This window comes from Lonchura striata, chromosome 6, assembly GCF_046129695.1.
Source record: "Lonchura striata isolate bLonStr1 chromosome 6, bLonStr1.mat, whole genome shotgun sequence".
Classification (NCBI taxonomy): Eukaryota; Metazoa; Chordata; class Aves; order Passeriformes; family Estrildidae; genus Lonchura; species Lonchura striata.
In genome coordinates, this window is record NC_134608.1 from 9,104,413 (window position 1) to 9,122,565 (window position 18,153).

The following is an 18,153-nucleotide window of genomic DNA, read 5'->3' on the forward strand; positions in this document are numbered from 1 at the left end:
TATTCTTGAGTAAACCTTTGGGTAATTTACAAAGGCTGTTGAATTTTATAGTAAGTGTTTTTCAAACCAAGCTGGATTCTAAACAATAATGACTTTTTAATGTGGATCTGTGATTACATTGTCATAGTGAAATACGACAGTCTTTGACTGCATTCGAAATGAGGCAGAGGGTGAATTACTCCGAAGGCACAGATTACCATAGCCCCAGGTAAAGCAATCTTCATAAATTAAACTCCAATCTAAAGTGACCTGTCACTACAAACCTGTTGCTACTCTCAGTAACTTAAATTTCAGTGTACAATTTGTAAACAAGTTCTTTTCCTATTATCACAGTAGGGGGAGAGTTACTTTGCTAAAGTGCTTTAAAACGAATGTGAGGGAGGAGAATTATACAGAGCGTTTTATGGGTTTCTTTTCCGTAATTTCAATAAGCTGTTAGTTTAGGAAATGCAACTTGTTGTCTGCTAAAATGCTTATGTTTTAAGATCTCTAAAGCTGTCAGCTGAAGGAGCCTTTGGCATAAACAGCAACTGCAGCATTTTCCCAACTAATATTTAACACGCTGAGCAAATTTGACTCTCACACTCGGCAAGAACATCTACAGTTCAATGGTATTAAAAAATGTTTTGTACATTTAAATGCTTCAGCTGCCACTTCTCAAAGGGTTTTCTGGTTTTGCCATAGCTCAGTCTGGTGAAATCTATTTTATAAATGTCTTTTTCAGCGATGCCAGAGCAGCTGTCTTCTGAAAATCATATGGCTTGTGTGGTAACTGAAAGCTGAGGGCTTTGCTCAGGGTTGGCTTTGGACATCCACAGCAAAAACAGCAGATAGTCATGTAAACATGGAAGTCCTGACCCTTGGTACTTTTCACCCAGCCCACTCACATCCCAGTTTTTATCCTACACATCTGTTGGCCCAACAACTGCTCTTCCAGTACTTGCTATCACTTGAAGTTTGTAAAAAACTGAAAGGTTACCCCATAAAGGGCTGAGCTAATTCATTGGAGTTGTACATTTTGATTTTCAGAAAGCCAGACCAAATTATGTCTCCTTGTTATGAAGACATTGATATATAACTTTTTTTTACTACATTTTCTGCAAAGAAGAAAGTTTAAAAGGCAGTAATTGAAAGTGAAACACATAGTTTTGTTGATACAAGAACTAAAATGAAACATTTTATGAAAATATTTTCAACCTCTTTTAGGCTTACTTTCAAAGCCTAGAAATTAATCCCATGATGTTTGGAAAAGCCTAATCTTTATTGCAACTACCTAAAAGAACAGCAGTCGATGGCTAACAACTGCAAGTTCAATTTGTTTTGAGCAATATCTTCATATTCACAGAACACGTGTATGGGTTTTTTCCCACCGGTTTGCTCTTTAATTTTACAAAAATCTCAGCCAGCTTCACATGCACGACCAACATGATGGTGTCACAGTGTGGGGTCTAGGTTTGAGTCACAAGCTCAGTTCTTGGCTCCCTGGAGTGACTGGTTTATACACAGGAAGGTAATGAGGAAGAAAAGAGTTTCTCTGTTCTTCACCCTCTGGAGGGTGAAGAATTCCTTACTTAGAATGACAGGTCTGGGTCATGAAGACATTTCTGAGCACCTGAGCAGAGCAGGTTGAAGAGGACCAAATTTAGCATGTACCAAATCTCTCTTAATATCAGGTTTTCAGGCTTCCTTTAGGATGATCATGTTCCTCAGCCTATTTGGATACTAACATTGTGTCCACTTCCTAATTTTTTCTTCTTCCTTGTTTCATCCATTCTCTCATCATAATCATAGAGAATGCCTTAATAAAATGGGTTTTGTACAGACATTTTATATCTGCTAGGCTGTTTGCATCATGTGCCCGCTTACTTTAGAGCCAGTGACCAATTTCAACCAACCTTTATGTCTAAAGAGATCCTATTCTTCTATGAGCTGTGTGAACTCTTCTCTGCCTATCTTTCCACACAAGGACCATGAAGGTGCTAGAAAATTTACCTTAAGGTGGTCAAAAAGAAGAAGCAAGCCTAAAATAGAAAGATGGCCAAGTTAAATTATTAATCTTGTGTTGCATTTTGAGGAAACTCAGCTGAAACAATCAGAAAAAACCAAACCAAAAAAAAACCAAAACAACAACAAAAAAAAAAACCCCAAAAACAACAAAAAAACCCACAAAACTCCACACCAAAACAGAAACCCATATTAAACTAATTTTTCAGTTCTCACATTGTCTGCATTTTTAAGGATGTATAAAGACTCTAGATGCCTCTAGGATTTTTGCATTTGGTATTTTGTCTAGGCACAAGTGCAGCTGCAAACGTTCTGATCTTGCTGAGTAGTTCAATGTGCAGTTCATGCCACATCCTATCCGATTTCCAAGTATCGAGCTTCTTCACAGATTTTTCTCCCCTAATTTTGTCACAAAGCCCAAATATAGGAGCTAGAAGAAGGAAATTGTGCAGGAAAACACAGCTGTACCTCCTGTACCTGCAGCACTTCCTCAGGGGTGTGGCTGGAAGCATTGGCTCAGCACACAGCTCTCTCATTCCACATCTTCTTGTACCTGCTCTTCAGCAGCACTGCTTGCACAAAATATATTTACTCCTTTTCCAATGATGCCTGTAAGTGAAAGACTCCATTCCCCAGTACATCCTGCTTTTGTGGCTGCACCTCAGCCTTCAGGGAATGTCTGCTGAAATCAGTGCCCACACGTTTGGTCAGGAGCAGGTAAGAAGCTTCCACCTGTGCATGTTATTGAGCCTGTTGAGACAATCTGACTGCAGGCACTGGCTTATTTGCTCTGCTGCCAAGAATATCAATTGGATATTACACTTGCTATTGATCCAAAGGAAGATTTTGTTGTTGTTGTTGTAAAAAATGTGAATGCATTATGCAATGTCATGTAACACTATAAAGCAAAATAAAAGGTACAGAAGGGAAAGAAAGCAGCAGAACAGAAAGACAGCAATATTAGCTCTGCAGATTTTCCAGCCTATAATGACATGTTTTGGCAGATGGGCAAAAAAAACCCATGGCATATCTGTGGGTGTCTGAGTCTGGAGATGATTCAGCTTCTCTCGGCTGTGCCTTGACGGGCTTGTCTGTGATGACTAAAAGTACAATCAGGCTGCCTGGTTTCATATTTGTAGCACCTTAACTGAGAAATAAACATATCTGGAGCACCCCAAAGTGCTTAAAGATTAATCTGGAGGATGGGTTTCATTGTCCTCCCAGATCTTTATCCAGCCTGAGATGCTGCATGCCAGGCAAAGAGCTGTAAGGTGCTGCAAGGGTCTCTGAGCCCTTTGCTCTCCCCATCTCTTTTCTCTGCCTCTAAAGAGGAAATCTTCTCCTCTGGGCTCGCAGTGGGTCCATGGCTGCTGGGGGAGATACCCCACCACATGTGGTGCAGATGAGGCACCCACAAAGCAGTGAAAGGTGTTTGTGTGGGAATGAGTTTTGGAGGCTGGGCTCTTGCTCTCCCTGCCAGCTGACACAACTCTTCTCCCAGGGGTATGCAACACCTCTCTGAACAGATTTCAGGGTGTTTTGCACTGACAGCTGTCTCATGCTGAGATGGAGGCCATGAAAGCCAAGTTTCTACACTTTAAGGTGGTTCCTAGACAGCCATGAGCCAACCTCTCACAGTTCTGGTTGTATTTCCCTGACATGCACATCTGTGGCTGTTCTGCCACATTTAGCAGAGCTACCTAAGGTAGTTAAGAGTTCTGATTTTCATGTACTAGTTTGCAGCTCAAAGCTGTAGGGTTGTGCCAGAGATCTAACTACTCCTTCCTTGGCCACAGCAGGGAAGCAGCAGAGAAATCATGACACCTGTGGCATCTTGGTATCTGTGGTAGTGCTTAAATGGGAAGGTAGGTCAGCTGGATGCTAATTTTCAGGGGATAAAACTCTTAACCCTGGATCTGTGAGCTCTTGTTCTGCCCAGGATCACAGTACCCTGTACTCTGCACATTTAGCAATATGCCCTGAGCAAAGGTTCTTAGTCTGCTGCCTACCTGCAAAAGGAGTCAGGTTCAGTCTGTGTGGCCCCACAAGGACCCAGTATTTTCTGTCTTTTCTTCTGACTTTTCACATGGATATTTTGAGTTTATGAAGTCCTTGAAGGGACATATAATTACAGAAACAAATCACACTTTTGGCACAGCAAGAAATACAGCAATGTGGATAAAATATACCTCATAGTCCTGCCTCATTTTTTCTTCTAGTGCTCTAAAATCTTCTCCTTAAAGCAGGGCCTCCTGAGTCTGGGATGCCCTACAGGAATTCTTAACTCCTCCCATGAAACATGGACTTTTACTTCTCTGTCACACAAAAGCAGCTTCCTTTTTTCTTAGCTTTCACACTGCTCCCCTCCCACAACCTCATTTTTTTTTCCTTTGAATATGTGGACCTTTTGTATTGGGTTCGTATGGCCAGGTTTTGGTAGCAGGGAAACTACAGGGGTGGCTTCTGAGAGAAGCTTCTGGAAGCTTCCTCCATGTCTGGCATTGCCAATGCCAGGCATCTCCAGGACATCCCCACTGCTGGGCCAACTAGCAAAGTTGGCACAACTCTGTGATAACATATTTAAGAAGAAGAAAAAGTTATTGTACGGTTGTAATTGCAGCTGGTCCCCTTCAACTTGGACTATTCTGTGACCTCTGACAGCTCTCCCTGACCAGGATAAGGAAAAAAGTGATAAATTGTGATAAACTGATCATAACTCCCATTCCTTGGCATGGAGGAGATAGAGCTGGGAAGGACGTGGGTGGGAAGAAGTTGTTTATAAGATCTTAATTTTACTTCTCATTGTCCTGCTCTGATTTTGTTAGTAATAAACTCAGTTAATATCTCTAATTTGAATCTGTTCTGCCCATGACAGTAATTGGCAGGTGATGTCTCCCTCTCCTTATCACAACTCATGAACCCTTTGTTATATTTTCCCTCTCCAGCTACAGAGGGGAGTGATAGAGAGGTTTTGGTGGGTGCCTGGCATGCAGCCAGGTTCAACCCTCTGCACCTTTCCATTCATTTTTTCAGAGAAATGCAAACAATCCTGAGGCCATGTGACTATACTTGTAATATGTGCATGGCAAAACTTAGAGATGACAGAGTGATACGTTGCACATTAAATGGAAAATAAATCTAAACACCCACCAGCTTATATTTAGCATAAGTATCAGGCAGTGTGTTCTAGTGGATCTGCTCCAACATACACCAGGGTGGATGCAAGCCAAAATCTGAGCAGCAACAAACAGCCCATTATCAATCCATTAGTCCTCACTGACTGAGCTATACACATAAAATCTTGTTTTACATGCATACTCCTGCCATTCCCCAGCAGAGATAATGAGATTACATGTGCTGTATCACTCAGCCCAGAAACTTGTCACATTCTAATGAGTCTCTTCACTCTGCCCACAGACACAAATAAAATACCTGCATTTTCTATTGTACCAAAGAGGTACCCAGCAGCCAGATGCTCGCTTGAGAAAACTTAGTGACACCCTGCAGCACCCAGCTAACACACATGGGATGATTATTGCCAGCGTTGTCTGTCACTTTGCATCACAGGGAGACAAAATAGCAGAGGTTGTGGCTCCCACTACAGTGTTATAAGCTGGGAAATTGAACGTGAAGCATCCATCATTCCCCCATTTTCAATATAAAAAAGACCCTGGCCTTGCCTTGCCTTGCCTTGCCTTGCCTTGCCTTGCCTTCCCATCCCTGGCACAGCTGACCTCAGGGATACTCCACATTATATAAAGCTGGGGAAGGAGGGGAACATTTGGAATTATGGTGTTTGTCTGCCCCAGTCACTGCTGGTTATGACAGAGCCCAGATTACCTGGGAATGGCTGAATACCTGCCTGCCCATAATTCCTTGTTTTGCTTTGCTTGCTTGTGCAGCTTTCTCTTTACTTTTTAAACTGTTCTTATCTCAGCCCACAAGTTTTATCATTTTACTCTTCCACTTCTCTCCCCTCTCCCACCACAGGAGACTGAGGGAGAAGCTGTATGAGGCTGAGTTGCCAGCTGGGGTTAAACCACAATGCCTTTCATTTCTAAACCTGTAAGTATTTTGTAAAACAACAAATTAGGTGCTCCTTCCTTCTCTTAATGCAGAGTAATGCCCTTAGCAAGCACACAGCCATAGCTGAATGTGGCCAGCATCAGAAAGCACCTGAAAGAAGAGAAGTTTCCCCACCCAAAACTCCATTTCTTTCAGAAAATCTTTTTGGGAGAGGCATTTCTTTGTCTTTCCCACAGTAGCCTTCTCTCCTACCAAATGGTGGGTCCACTGGTGATTCACCCAGGGAGCCCCATACTGAAGCCATCCCTTGGATATTGATGGAACAGTGCCACACAGGTAAAAGTTTCCTGGGTGTCCCACAGTGCTTCTGCAGCACTACAGTTCAGTGTTCCATTTCAGGGTGCCCAAGGGCAGTGTAAGTGGTGCACGTGCCTTCTGCAGCTGCCCTGTTTTGGAATAAGGCTGTTTTTTGTGAAAAGGGGGAAACATGCCTTTGTAGAAGTCCCTGTGCTAAAATTCTGCTTTGAGCTGTTAGTTTGCAAATGGCTTCTTTTGTTTTAGTGGGGAAAACCCTGTTATAAATAAAAGAAGGATCTAGCTGCTCATTTTTACTTTTTGATGCTGGATAGGTCTCCATCTTGCTGAAGAGCTGGAAAGGAAAAAATGTGTACAAAGGGATGGCCAATTTATGCCCTAGATTTTAAAGCAGAGTAACTCATTGATCTTGTCTGGTAGATTTGCTTAAAATTCAGTGGTACAATATGTCTTAGAGCCTGAAGAGACGAGTGAGGATCTGTATAGCTTGCGTGAGCTGAGGAGAAAAAGAAAAAAATCTCCCATTACTGTATAGAGTGGTTGTCTTTTCAATTATGGATGAAAAGATGAGTATGACCCTGAGGGGTTGGATTCAAACAGAATGCAAGGTGGGGAGAGCCCTAAAAACAAGCAAAATCTTTACTAAGAGATGATTAAAAGGGAACATAAATGTCTGGAAGTGTTTTGAAGAAGGAAATGCAATGGACTGGGGGAAAATGGTTATGGTGGAATCTGGAGTAATGGTATTAAATTAACAAAAGGAAAAGGTCTGTTGAATATCAATAGAATCCTTTCTGTTTTCCTGTGGCATCATCTCCCAGGGGAAGTTGCAGGAGCTCCATCATTTGAGTCCTGGCAAATGACTTGGGACAAACTGCAAGAAAATGTGGTTTAAGGCACATTACTGAGATGTTCAGGGATGGAGTTACTGACCTAGTGGCTCATTTCTCCCTTCCCCCTTCCCGGGGATGCTACAGCATTAATGAAAATAAGGGGGAAAAAAAGATGCTAGGGCAGGGTAGAGCTTCTGTTTATACATGAGTGGCAGTGCTACAGCAGCAGCAGAAAGAAGCAAAAAGATGTGTTCAAACAGATTGAGAGGACTGGTGATGGGGGAGGGAGATACACAGAAGAACTGAATTGCATGAGGAGTGAGGAAGGGGAGGGGAATGGGCTGGCCAGAGGCTGGCAGGGCCCCTGGACAGGGACTACCAGAGCTGCATAAAGGCTCTTGTGTCCTGGCAAGATTTCTCCTGCAAGGGACTGCTTTTGGACTCTCTCCACTTGTCATGAGGAAATGTGTTCCTAGTAATTCATGAAGCAAGTGGTCCTTGCAGAATGTGGTCAGAGAATACAGAGCATCAGGCAGGGCAGGAGGTGCCATTTGTATCTTCCCAGGCCACTTATTCCATGTCTCCCATCACCTTTCAGAGCTTATAACAGCTTCCTTTGGAAGGAAGGTCCATGCATGCCTGATCATGCCCGTTTTGCACCTCTATCTTAATTACCCTATTGAAGGGTTTCAAATGTATCTTGAAGCATTCCTAGGCTAAGCCCCTGGTGCTGTGGAGGAGACTGGCCTTTTCCAAGAGAAGGAATGCAGAATAAAAGGGGAAAATGGCTCAAGCAAGGCCATGAAACATCAGATCTGGAGCCACAAATGCTTCTCGTGAGCCCCCAGGCCATTGCTCAAAGCCCATATCTGGCCTTGAATCCCAGTTTATCCATGAACTTTATGAGCATTCACCACTTCCACTGCTTAAAGTTAAGCATGAGCTCTGAAGCTTGAGCAGATTATCTAACTAGAGTATGGCATAAGATATTCTACACAGACAGCTCAATAATTATTTCAATTGAGAAAAAAAAAAAAATCAATCTTTTTTGTGTGGAGTCCCTCAGCACCAAATTAGAACAACCTGGAGTCTGGGCTTTGAAAGGAGACACTGTAGGAATCTGAACATTTTGTTTTCCTTTAAATTCAACTGAAACCTTTAATGCTGCACAGAACCACTTGTCTGCAGGACCAGGGGTCAGAGGAGGCACTAAGGGAAAAGGAAACTGAACAGAGTTTCTCTTCTTTCCTGAGAAGATCCTTAAATATAAACATAAATTTTATAATAGAAGTGTGTCCAATAGCTAAAAAATGAATCCACTCAGAAAAGCAATAATTTCTTGTTTTAAAATTAAAATAAAATATTCATAGAGCAAGTTGTCCCTCATCAGGACAGAAGAGAAAACAAATTTGATTTCTATAATATAAGACAACAAAGATTATTAAGTTTCATGAAAATAAATTCAACCATCTTAAGATTAGGCTATAAATGCTAAGTATATTGTGTCAAAAATTAACATAAAAACTTCAAATTTGTGCACCAATTCAAAATCAGATTTAATAAACTGCGATTATAAAAGTCAGTTGGTGAGAATTCCATTATAAAACCAAATTAAATCTTAACTCTACAAGAAATAAATATTTTTTTAAAGCCTAAACAGACTGTGTTAACATGCAATGATCCAAATTATGCATTAAACTCAATTATTTTTATTATTACTTTTCTATTAAGGTGACATGATTAACTCCATTCTTATAAGTCTCAGTTCCAATCCTAAATGTATCTCAACTTTGGTATCGTTTTGGGTAGAATTTGTTCACAGAGTTATTGTAAACAAGTCTGTTCTCCAGAGGTCTATATAGGGAAGTGTTTTGTGAAGAACAAACAGCACTGTGGTTTAACAGGCAAGTTAGTGAAGTGATGCTTTCCATCAGCTTTGGCAGACTTTTGAATGGAAGAGTCTGAGTATCAAGGTTCAGGAACTCAGTTGTGTGATTCTCATCCAACTTAATCTCATGGCTGTGTCTTTGAAATGAACACTTTGTTTTTAAACTTTTTTCCTCCTTAATATTCACCGAAGATCTGAACCAGTTTGAAATGCAGAAGTTTCTTCTAACATGACCTAGACTCCAAATCAGGTTCACTCACCCCAGCCAAGGGTATGTCATTAGCATTAACATCTACAGTCATTGGACTAATTCAATGAGTTAATGCAGCAAGTTTTTTCAAAAATATTAATTTATTATAACACCATCTTCATGCATATGGAAATCAAAATTAATGGCTCTGATTTTGAAGTAATTTATTTGTGTGGGTTTTGAATCTTGAAGTATTCCTTTTTCTAGTGTTATTTCTGACAGCCAGAACTCATCTTCAGCATTTATAAATTTTCTAATGCTAGCAAGATGTGAAAGTTCCTTGGGAAAGTGTTTTTAGCCTTAGTGAGTCATGAAAGAAGACTTCACCAGCTCAGTGCCTCTCTAGGGGTTTTTCAGTAACTGAAAATGAGACTTAAAATTTTTTGAAAGATGTAGTATACCCACCCTGAAAAACAAATACAGAAGCCAGGAATGTTAGTCAGATCTATTCTCATTTTCACTGGGGAACCTTCGCTGCATTCCTAGGAAAAGCTCTGAGCTTTGGCTTGAATGAGCACTACTGGATTTAATGGACTGTGCCCCTCACACACAAGGCTCCTGTCTGTAAATCAAGAACATCAACTCTGATCCAAAATCCAAGCCTTCACTGACTGTGTGTGTTTGCACCCCATGCTTATCTTGGAAGATCCCCTTCCAACCCAAACCATTCCATGATTCTATGATTCTACGATATTGTGTCTGTTCCTCAGCAAAAGCTTTTTGTTTATTCATTTGATTAATTTCTTTGAGTTTAAGGAAAGGAATTAATTTCACTTATTTCTTTATGTGATCATTAGAAAAGCTTTTAATGAACATAGTAAAACCCAACTAATTATCACAATGGCATTTAACTCTAAATAAAATTGACAGGAAGCAAGAATATGATACATATAATTTTGCACAGTTTATTAAAACACATTTATCACTTTTTTCCTCCTAAAGCAACCTGATCATATTATTCCATGATAATTTAGCTAATAATTTTTCTGAGCATTTAATATTTAAGTGGCTTTTACTGATATTAAAGTCATAATGCATTTTATGGAAATTACCTTGCATTCTAATTACTTTTCTTGGTGAGGAATGGTAAACAGAATTATCTCGTTATGCTTGTTGTAGATGAAAGCAAAGAAATATTTAATGAGAAGAGACTGCTAAAGGAAAAAAGAAAAATCCATATTTAGGTGGGTTTTTTTTCAAATGAGCCTGTTTTGCCATCAATTCAGAGACGCGCAACTCCCGGAACCAAAGCAGGAGCCAGGCGTGTGTGTGAACAGCAAAAGGCTCTGAATGCCAAGCTGGATGCTTTTAACATCAACAGTTCCCTTTTTTTTCTGTGGTCTGTCCAAACATAAGCTGAGGAGAACTGGGAGGAAGACAATGTGCTACCACAAGAAAGCAAGAAACACAAACAGTGTCCTTGAGCCTGAGCTGTCCCATGCTTTTAGTAAATGAATTTGCTGTTGGAAAGCTATGAATTGTAGCTACAGAAATGGAGAGGTCAAGGCCTGTGCAAAAGTTAACCCCTTGTCCTTTCTTTTCCCAGTTCTTTATAGGAAATATACTTACTTTGCTGGGAAAATAGAGGAATTCACTGTGGAGAAATCAAGTTTTCCCAACAACTCTTCTCTCAGTTTCTCTGCTGAAGTCTAAGTGGAGTCAAAAACAAGGCTGGATTACTGTCTCTGACAACAAAATGGGAAATTTTTTTGCATGAGCCTTTATGAAGATGAATATGTGCTTTAGCACTATCTGAATGAGGTCTCCTCTCTTTCATAACCCACCTTTTGGGGGATATGAGATGGAGCCTGGCTCCAGGGAAATCATGGTTCACTCTGTGTCTGGTCATCTCTCTGAAAATCAAAATGCACCATGGCTCTTGCTTAGTTTGCATGACTTTGTAACATCCAAAGAGCTGCCACCAGAGCAGCTGAATGGAATGTAGAGTATGAAGCAGAAAAAGGTAGAAAAGGAGAAATAAGTGAACAGTAACACCAAGAAATGAAATTACAGGTGTTGTTTCTGTGGAGTTACACAAATTTCTCTGGATTAACATTTTTCCTTTCTTTTCCACTGGCACAGGGGTTCCCTTCCACCCACCAAGACCTACACACATGGCAGCAATGGTTGCAGCATAGGTCATATATTTCATAATTATATTATAATTATATATATATAATAAATATATATAATTATATAACATATTAATAAATATCTATAATTATATAGTATATAACCACCCATTTGTGGTTCTAATTGTGGTAGTTCTGCCCTTGTGAAAGGACATCTCTGAGGCTTGCATTATTTTAAAAAGATTGTCACATTTCTCCTCCACATGTTCTTAATTTCAAGGGTCAGTATTTTCTATTTGCATTTCCAAACTCCCCAGCAGGACAAATTTTGTAAGATTGTTGTTCTTGCACTTGATTTACTTTCAAACTTCTAGTTCTGGTAACTTTGAAGCATCAGACATTAAAGGCAAGTGGATGGAAAATGTAGAATTAAGCTTTAACTCACACAGAAATTTCAAATTCAATTTAATTGAAATGTTCTGTGAATTTCTGCCTACACTAAGCAAAATTTTCTATTTAGGGTAGGGAGATTAGAAAGTTCTATGAATAATGCCTATTTTGCAATTTTCTAAGTTTTCTTTCCACTAGAAATGACCTTTAAATAAACTGATTTTCATTTGCTTTTCAGCTTATTCTTTCTATTTTTTAATCAGCAAGCAAAACAAGCAAAGAAAGCCTTTAGTCCCCTGTCACCACTGAAAATGTCTAAACTCTAATGTAGTAATCCAGTCCACTAATCTATTTATTCCTGTTTAACAAAAACACCTTATGCAACCCCTCCCATAGTTCTGCAAACAATAATTGCAATAATATTTCACCATTGTATTAAGGATCAGGTTATCTGTGTAGAATATTTAGAAAGGTCAGTGTCTCATACGTAACTTACAGGCAAAAATAAAATTGCCAGGGAATGTCATTGATATTTATTGCAAATGCTCTATAACATTCCATGTTTGCCATGCACATTTCTCCCTGTAATAGAACATGTTTCTAAAATGGATTAAATCCTGATTTGATTTTAGTACTCTACATATTACAAATGCATTTAATTTTAAGTGACAAAATAAAATGTAGCAGATGACATCCTAATCTGATGTATAGCAGCTTCACCAGCAATTCCCAGTGAGATACATCTTTTTTTTTAGTAAAAAATGTCAGTGTTGCTTGATTTAGCTCATCAGGGCCTTGTGTTCAAGCAGCACCACACTTCAGGGTCTTCTCTTTACTCAATGTTACCAAAACTGAAGGGGTCTCAGCGAAAGACAAAAAGCAAGTTGAAGGAGGTTTATTTGCTTTACTAGGCATAAAGAGCACTCCCTGTTGCTGTGCTCCAGCTTATTTGAATAGACAGCAAAGACAAATGCAGGCAGCACTTTTAAAGGTCCACTGGAAGACTTAGCATTGGATTTTAAAGACTCAGGATCAGCAGAGATAAAACAAATGTGATATGTCTGTGTGTCAAAGGCACAGTCTTGTTTTGGAGGTCACCGAGTATCTCGCTGATGGAAAACAAATAAATGAGTAATAACATTAACTGAATGATTGGGTTATGGGCATTATTTTCTCCAGAATCCTTCAGAGGCTTCAATGTGTTGACTTCAGCAAGGCAAAATCCTCTCAGGGCATCATGACCATTATGACCTCTCTTCTTTCAAATTATGTTAGTTCTGAATAACAATTATGGAAATTAACTTATTAGTGCAAATTGATACATGATGCTGGGCCAGCAGAATTGACTATTCTGTATTATTTTATTTATTTAGGCTGCAGTACCGGTTATAGTGCAATAAATGGAGACTGGCTCTATCATTAATGTAGAAGGATATTTAAGTTATGGGTATAACAAGAAATCCATTTATGTGAAATTTACCTCAGAAACATCAAACAATATTCTGGTATTATGTGCAATTTGCTGTGGTTGGAAAATGAAAGAAAGGGCTAGCACAACACAAAGACTAAGAATTAAGAAATGACATTTGTTCTTTGAGCATCAATAAGAAATCTTGTTTCTTTGAGACAATTTATGCCATCTCAGAAGAGGAACACATTTTTTTTCCTTTCCATATTTGTTCATGTCTTCCCTCTTTCACCCCTCTGCCACCACATTTTGTGATGGGGAAGTGCAAATTGGATCTAAAACTGAGCACACAGCTCTCAGAGAGAGGGAGCTGAGAAAAGACAAAACAAGTGTGGGCAGAGCATTGACCTGAGGCTGCTGGTGGTGCTGAGGCTTCCTCAGGATCCTGTGAGGACCATGTGGACACCTCCCCATGCTAATGCAGGAGTGTCCCATCTGCCCAGCCACAGGGAAACCCCTCATCCCTCCAGGAGGACATTAGGGAAAGCTCTGCAAGTGCCAAACCCCAGCCCAGCAGATGGAGAAAAGCCCCTGGGCATAAACAACCACCTCATGTGAGCGTGACCCAGCCCCAGGGGTAACTCCCTGCTGCTGCACCATCCACCTGCAAGTCCATGAGCAAAAGCTGAAGGAGAAGAAACCTTTCCATGTGGCTGGCTGCATTCAGAGGCAAATTTTTGTCTGTGAAGCTGGAGATTCTCACACTGCCATGGGACCACAATGACCTGTCCTGAGCCTTGTATAGGACACCCCAAATCAGCTTTGCCACTGTGCCAGGCGGGCACTGAGCCCTTCTAATCTGCCTCTATTGCTCCAATTGTCTGGGGACAGCCCCCAAGCTTTAGTGTGTTTGCACCAACAGTCTGACCATCACACATAATGAGGAGAAAAATAAAACTATCACACATAATGGGGAGAAAAATAAAAATTCAGTGTGTGTTTACACAGAAGCTAATTTTCTCAGGAAAAGGTAAAGATTATTTTTTCACCTTCCTTCGTACTACTGCAGGGAAGTATAGTGGCAGCAGTTGTAAAGCAAATTTTGATGATATGCCTGAATGTCACAGTTAAATCTCTGACAAGTTTTTACAATGGCAGCATTTTGGTCTTTTTTTTTTTCTTTCTTCTTATTTGACCCTAGAGATTATAATCAAAAGCTTTCTTTTTTTTTTCTTTTTTTTTTTCTTCACATTAAAACATTCTAACATTAGCACTAAGTCTTGTCTGGAAATTGACAAAGCCTGTGATTCAAAATTAAACAGGGAGATTACAAATACTGACACCATTCAAAAAAAAGTTACTTTTTAAGTTTAAAAATTTAATTATCTTTTAATTTCTTGTATTTGGATATATCATGGAGTTTTTGGGGGAAGTCTTATTCTTTGCAATTTTACCTGGCTATCTGTGTAATGACAACTGACTGTGCAGCTCCCACTGGTCATTTCAGCCATCAGGAAGAATTTGAGTGCAAGGATGTTCTGTGGATGCTCTGGCTGACACTTGGGCAAAAGTGAGGAATTTCCAAGAAGGGCTGGCTGTACCAACTGCCCAAGCAACGTGTGCAGCTGGGGCAGTGACAAAGGTCAGAGAACAGGACCCTGTATGTTTGCATCAGGATCAAACCAGAAGCCTCCAGAACAAAACGAAGGAGCCAGGGGCTGCTGGTTGAGGTACAGCAGATTCAGAGCTTAGAGCACAAGGCAAAGAGGCAGAGATGCAAAATGAGCTCTGGCTGGGAAGATACCCAGTGGTTTAAAAGATGGGGTGTCTTGCATACCACCGACATGAAAAAGCACAGAGGTTTGGAAGAGTTCCTGGAAAGCAGTGAGCTTAGTGCCATGTGTGGCCAAGGAGAGCCCTGGCTGTCCCAGCTCCAGCAGAAGGACAGGGGGTCACACTGTGCCCAGGACCGTGCCTGCTCCTGGGGCAGATGGGGCAGCCTTGGCCACAGACAGGAGAGTGTGACAGGGGAACAGGCTGGAATGTTGTCAGCTTGGCAAACCATTCCCTTAAAACCAACTCCTTCCATACAATCTGCTTATAGAAACACCCAGAAACTTATAGAAGCTCCTCTCTACCTGAGTTTTTTGTGCTAAACTCAGAGGAGAATAATCTTCAAAATTCACCCACCAGCCCCAGTGAGACATTTTACCTGCTCAGAGGGATTCCTTCTGCTTGCTTGAGAGGGGCATGGGAGGGATATGGAGGAAGGGAGAGCATTTAATTCTGCTCAAAAGCTGAACAAAGCAGTGTGCACCCAAACAGGGGAATGCAGCACTAAATTTATTTGGCAATTTTATTTTTGGCAATTTTATTTTTGCCTCTAAGTTACGTATGAGACACCTAGAGCAGCTGCTGGGCAGCTCTCACTCCTGTCTGTTTTGTTATGGTAAAGGAAAAATAAGGATAATGGTATCCATAATTTTCATGAGCACTTAAAACCTGAGGATATCTTGGTGCAGCTTAAATCAATATAATATCTGAAATTTTCATTTCTGAATCCTTTATTTTTCTTCTAAAATGGCAGTTTTCTGAATAATTTTCAGCTGTCAGGAAAAAGAAAAAAAAAAACCCAAACAGCACCAAGTACCATGGTTCTTCCTTTCTCAGTCCTGATAAATAGATGTGAGTCTGCTGACAAGGAATTCCAGTGAGCTTAGATGTCTGTTATATGTCTGTTATACTTGCATTTTACTCCTAATATCTCAGAGATTTCTTTGCCCTCTCTGATCCTGGCTGAAACTCAGCCAAGTTCCATTAATAAAAAATAGCAGCATAAATTGAAAGTTTTCCAGGAATTCCTTGTTGTGGCCTTAAGTACAAAACTATTACAGTCTTTATCTCTTCAAAGAGATTTCTTACAGTTTCATAAAACTATTGGTCTCATCCACTGAAGTGTGCCTTTCAAAAATCCTTATTGCTGTTGAAAGTCCATGGCATCACTTTAGTTTTATTGCAGAGTTTTCCAGAGAGGTCTCTTGTTCTGTGTCCTTCCTGCACCTGCAGAGTCTGAGGTCTGTCTGCTGCACCACTGCAATTCAATAAAATCTGTGGGAGAGACATGAAATGTACAGTCTGGGTTAAATTTTTAGTCTTCTCAATCATTAATTTCCTCCAAGAATTCATTTCAGGGCCATATAATACTGACACTGTATTTCTATAGAATTCTATGTTTTTAAGGATGTAGAGAAAGTTGGTCTCAGTTCTCTGGGATTTTAATCACTGACCATATATCACCCCTGTGTTATAACAAAGCAAAGTCTAGCAGGACAGCAGATATGGATTAATTTGGGAGGCAGAGATCATGATCATTCATTTCCCATTATTACTGATGCCATTTAGCCTGTATGAGCAGATCACACAGTGATGCTGCTGCCAGCACGCCTTGCTGTATGGCAGTAGGAACAATCCTCCTGACATAGGGGAAAAGAGTTGAGAAGTTGGAAAATGAGAGTTCTGGCCCAAGGACCTGACACCAGTTAATAGATTTAGTACTAAATGTAAATTATTGCTAATATAAGAAAGTGGAAGACAATTTTAGCTGTTAATGAGAACAAGTATGAAGTAATTATTTCTTGCCAGTTTTAATAAGAGACAGCAAAGAATGTACCAATGGATTATTGCTTTATGCCCTTGTCTTCACTGGAATGAAGCTCCATGTTGGAGCACAAAAGATAATATAGGACAAGATGGAAAAATAACCTAAAAATCACTGCTGTGAGAACATCTGTAAAAGTCAAGTGCTAATGAATTCAAGCTCTGCAAATGTTTGGCATTGGCTTCATTTATGCATTTTTAACACATCCAACATGATCTTGATTTGAGAAGGAACAATAACATTATACCAAGTAATTTGTTGATAATAACTTCTGTCTGGTTTTTGTAATTAAAAAAGTGATTAAGAAAGGCTAAGTCATTAATGCTTGAACTGCTGCTGCTAGGATATGCACAGTAACACACAATTTATAAACTTTTGGCAGAAGGATTTATTTACTGATGCTTTTTCAAGAAACTTCTTTCTTTATAGTATTTATAGAATGTGAGAAATAATAGACTGTGATTATGAGCAGAGAAGAGAAATCATCCTGATAAATGCCAGTGAATTGTAAAATTAGACCAATTACTAGACCATTACATAAGGATACAACTGCTGAATCTTGCAGCTCAGCTACTTTGTTTATTGCATATTCATTATCTCAAGGAAGGATAGTTAGGTTTGGCAGGTAGTTAGGAGAACATTGGAGAAGCCACAGTTTCTATGGCAAACCCAATGCTCAGAAATTGGTCATTTTAAACTCAAGTATTTTTGGTTTGTCCATCTATTTTTCAGTTCCAAGCAAAGGCAAAATCAGCAGAAGGGAATGGGACAGGTCCACTGACATAAACAGAAGCAGAAATTATAGGGTGTCCTTTCACCCCATGTCACAGGAGGGCATACACTGCTGCCTCAACACCTCAAACACAACAGAATACTTAAGGAAATTTTTGATATCAGATCTGGTGCTGAGTAAATGAGTAAAGTGTATCTCATTGTTAAGTGGGATGTGTGTACCAGGCTGGGCTGTGAGTCTGTAAGAGGGGGAGGATGGATCCCCTTCCCTGCTTGTGGGATGGAAGCCAGCACCCCAAGCCAGCTGCAGCAGTTTCATTGCAGAAATGTTGATTCAAGGAATTATTTGCCCACAGCAGACCACCTCTCCTTGAAATTCATGTAGTTTATGACTTGGAGAAAACCCTTTCAAAATACATTTTTAAATTTTATCAGAAGTGTCACAAGGTTCACTTTCTCAATTGCTTTATCTTTTATTGCAATGCACGAAATAAGGGTAAAAGTCTGTACTGCTTTTGCAAAGAGTAAACAGCCAGGCTAAAACAGACCTTTCTCTCTCTGTAGATAGTTAAGTAGA

The 18,153-nt window shown here is 40.0% G+C and overlaps 1 long non-coding RNA gene across 1 annotated transcript in view; it reads left to right on the plus strand.

Annotated features, from left to right (window-relative positions):
* Window positions 1–2,681: 2,681 nt before the first annotated feature.
* LOC144246380 (uncharacterized) overlaps window positions 2,682–18,153 on the plus strand; it is a 53,845-nt gene continuing 38,373 nt past the window's right edge. Inside the window, exons 1-2 of the long non-coding RNA XR_013340087.1 lie at window positions 2,682–2,721; window positions 5,995–6,069. This is a non-coding gene — a long non-coding RNA (uncharacterized LOC144246380). The remainder of the gene's footprint in view (window positions 2,722–5,994; window positions 6,070–18,153) is intronic.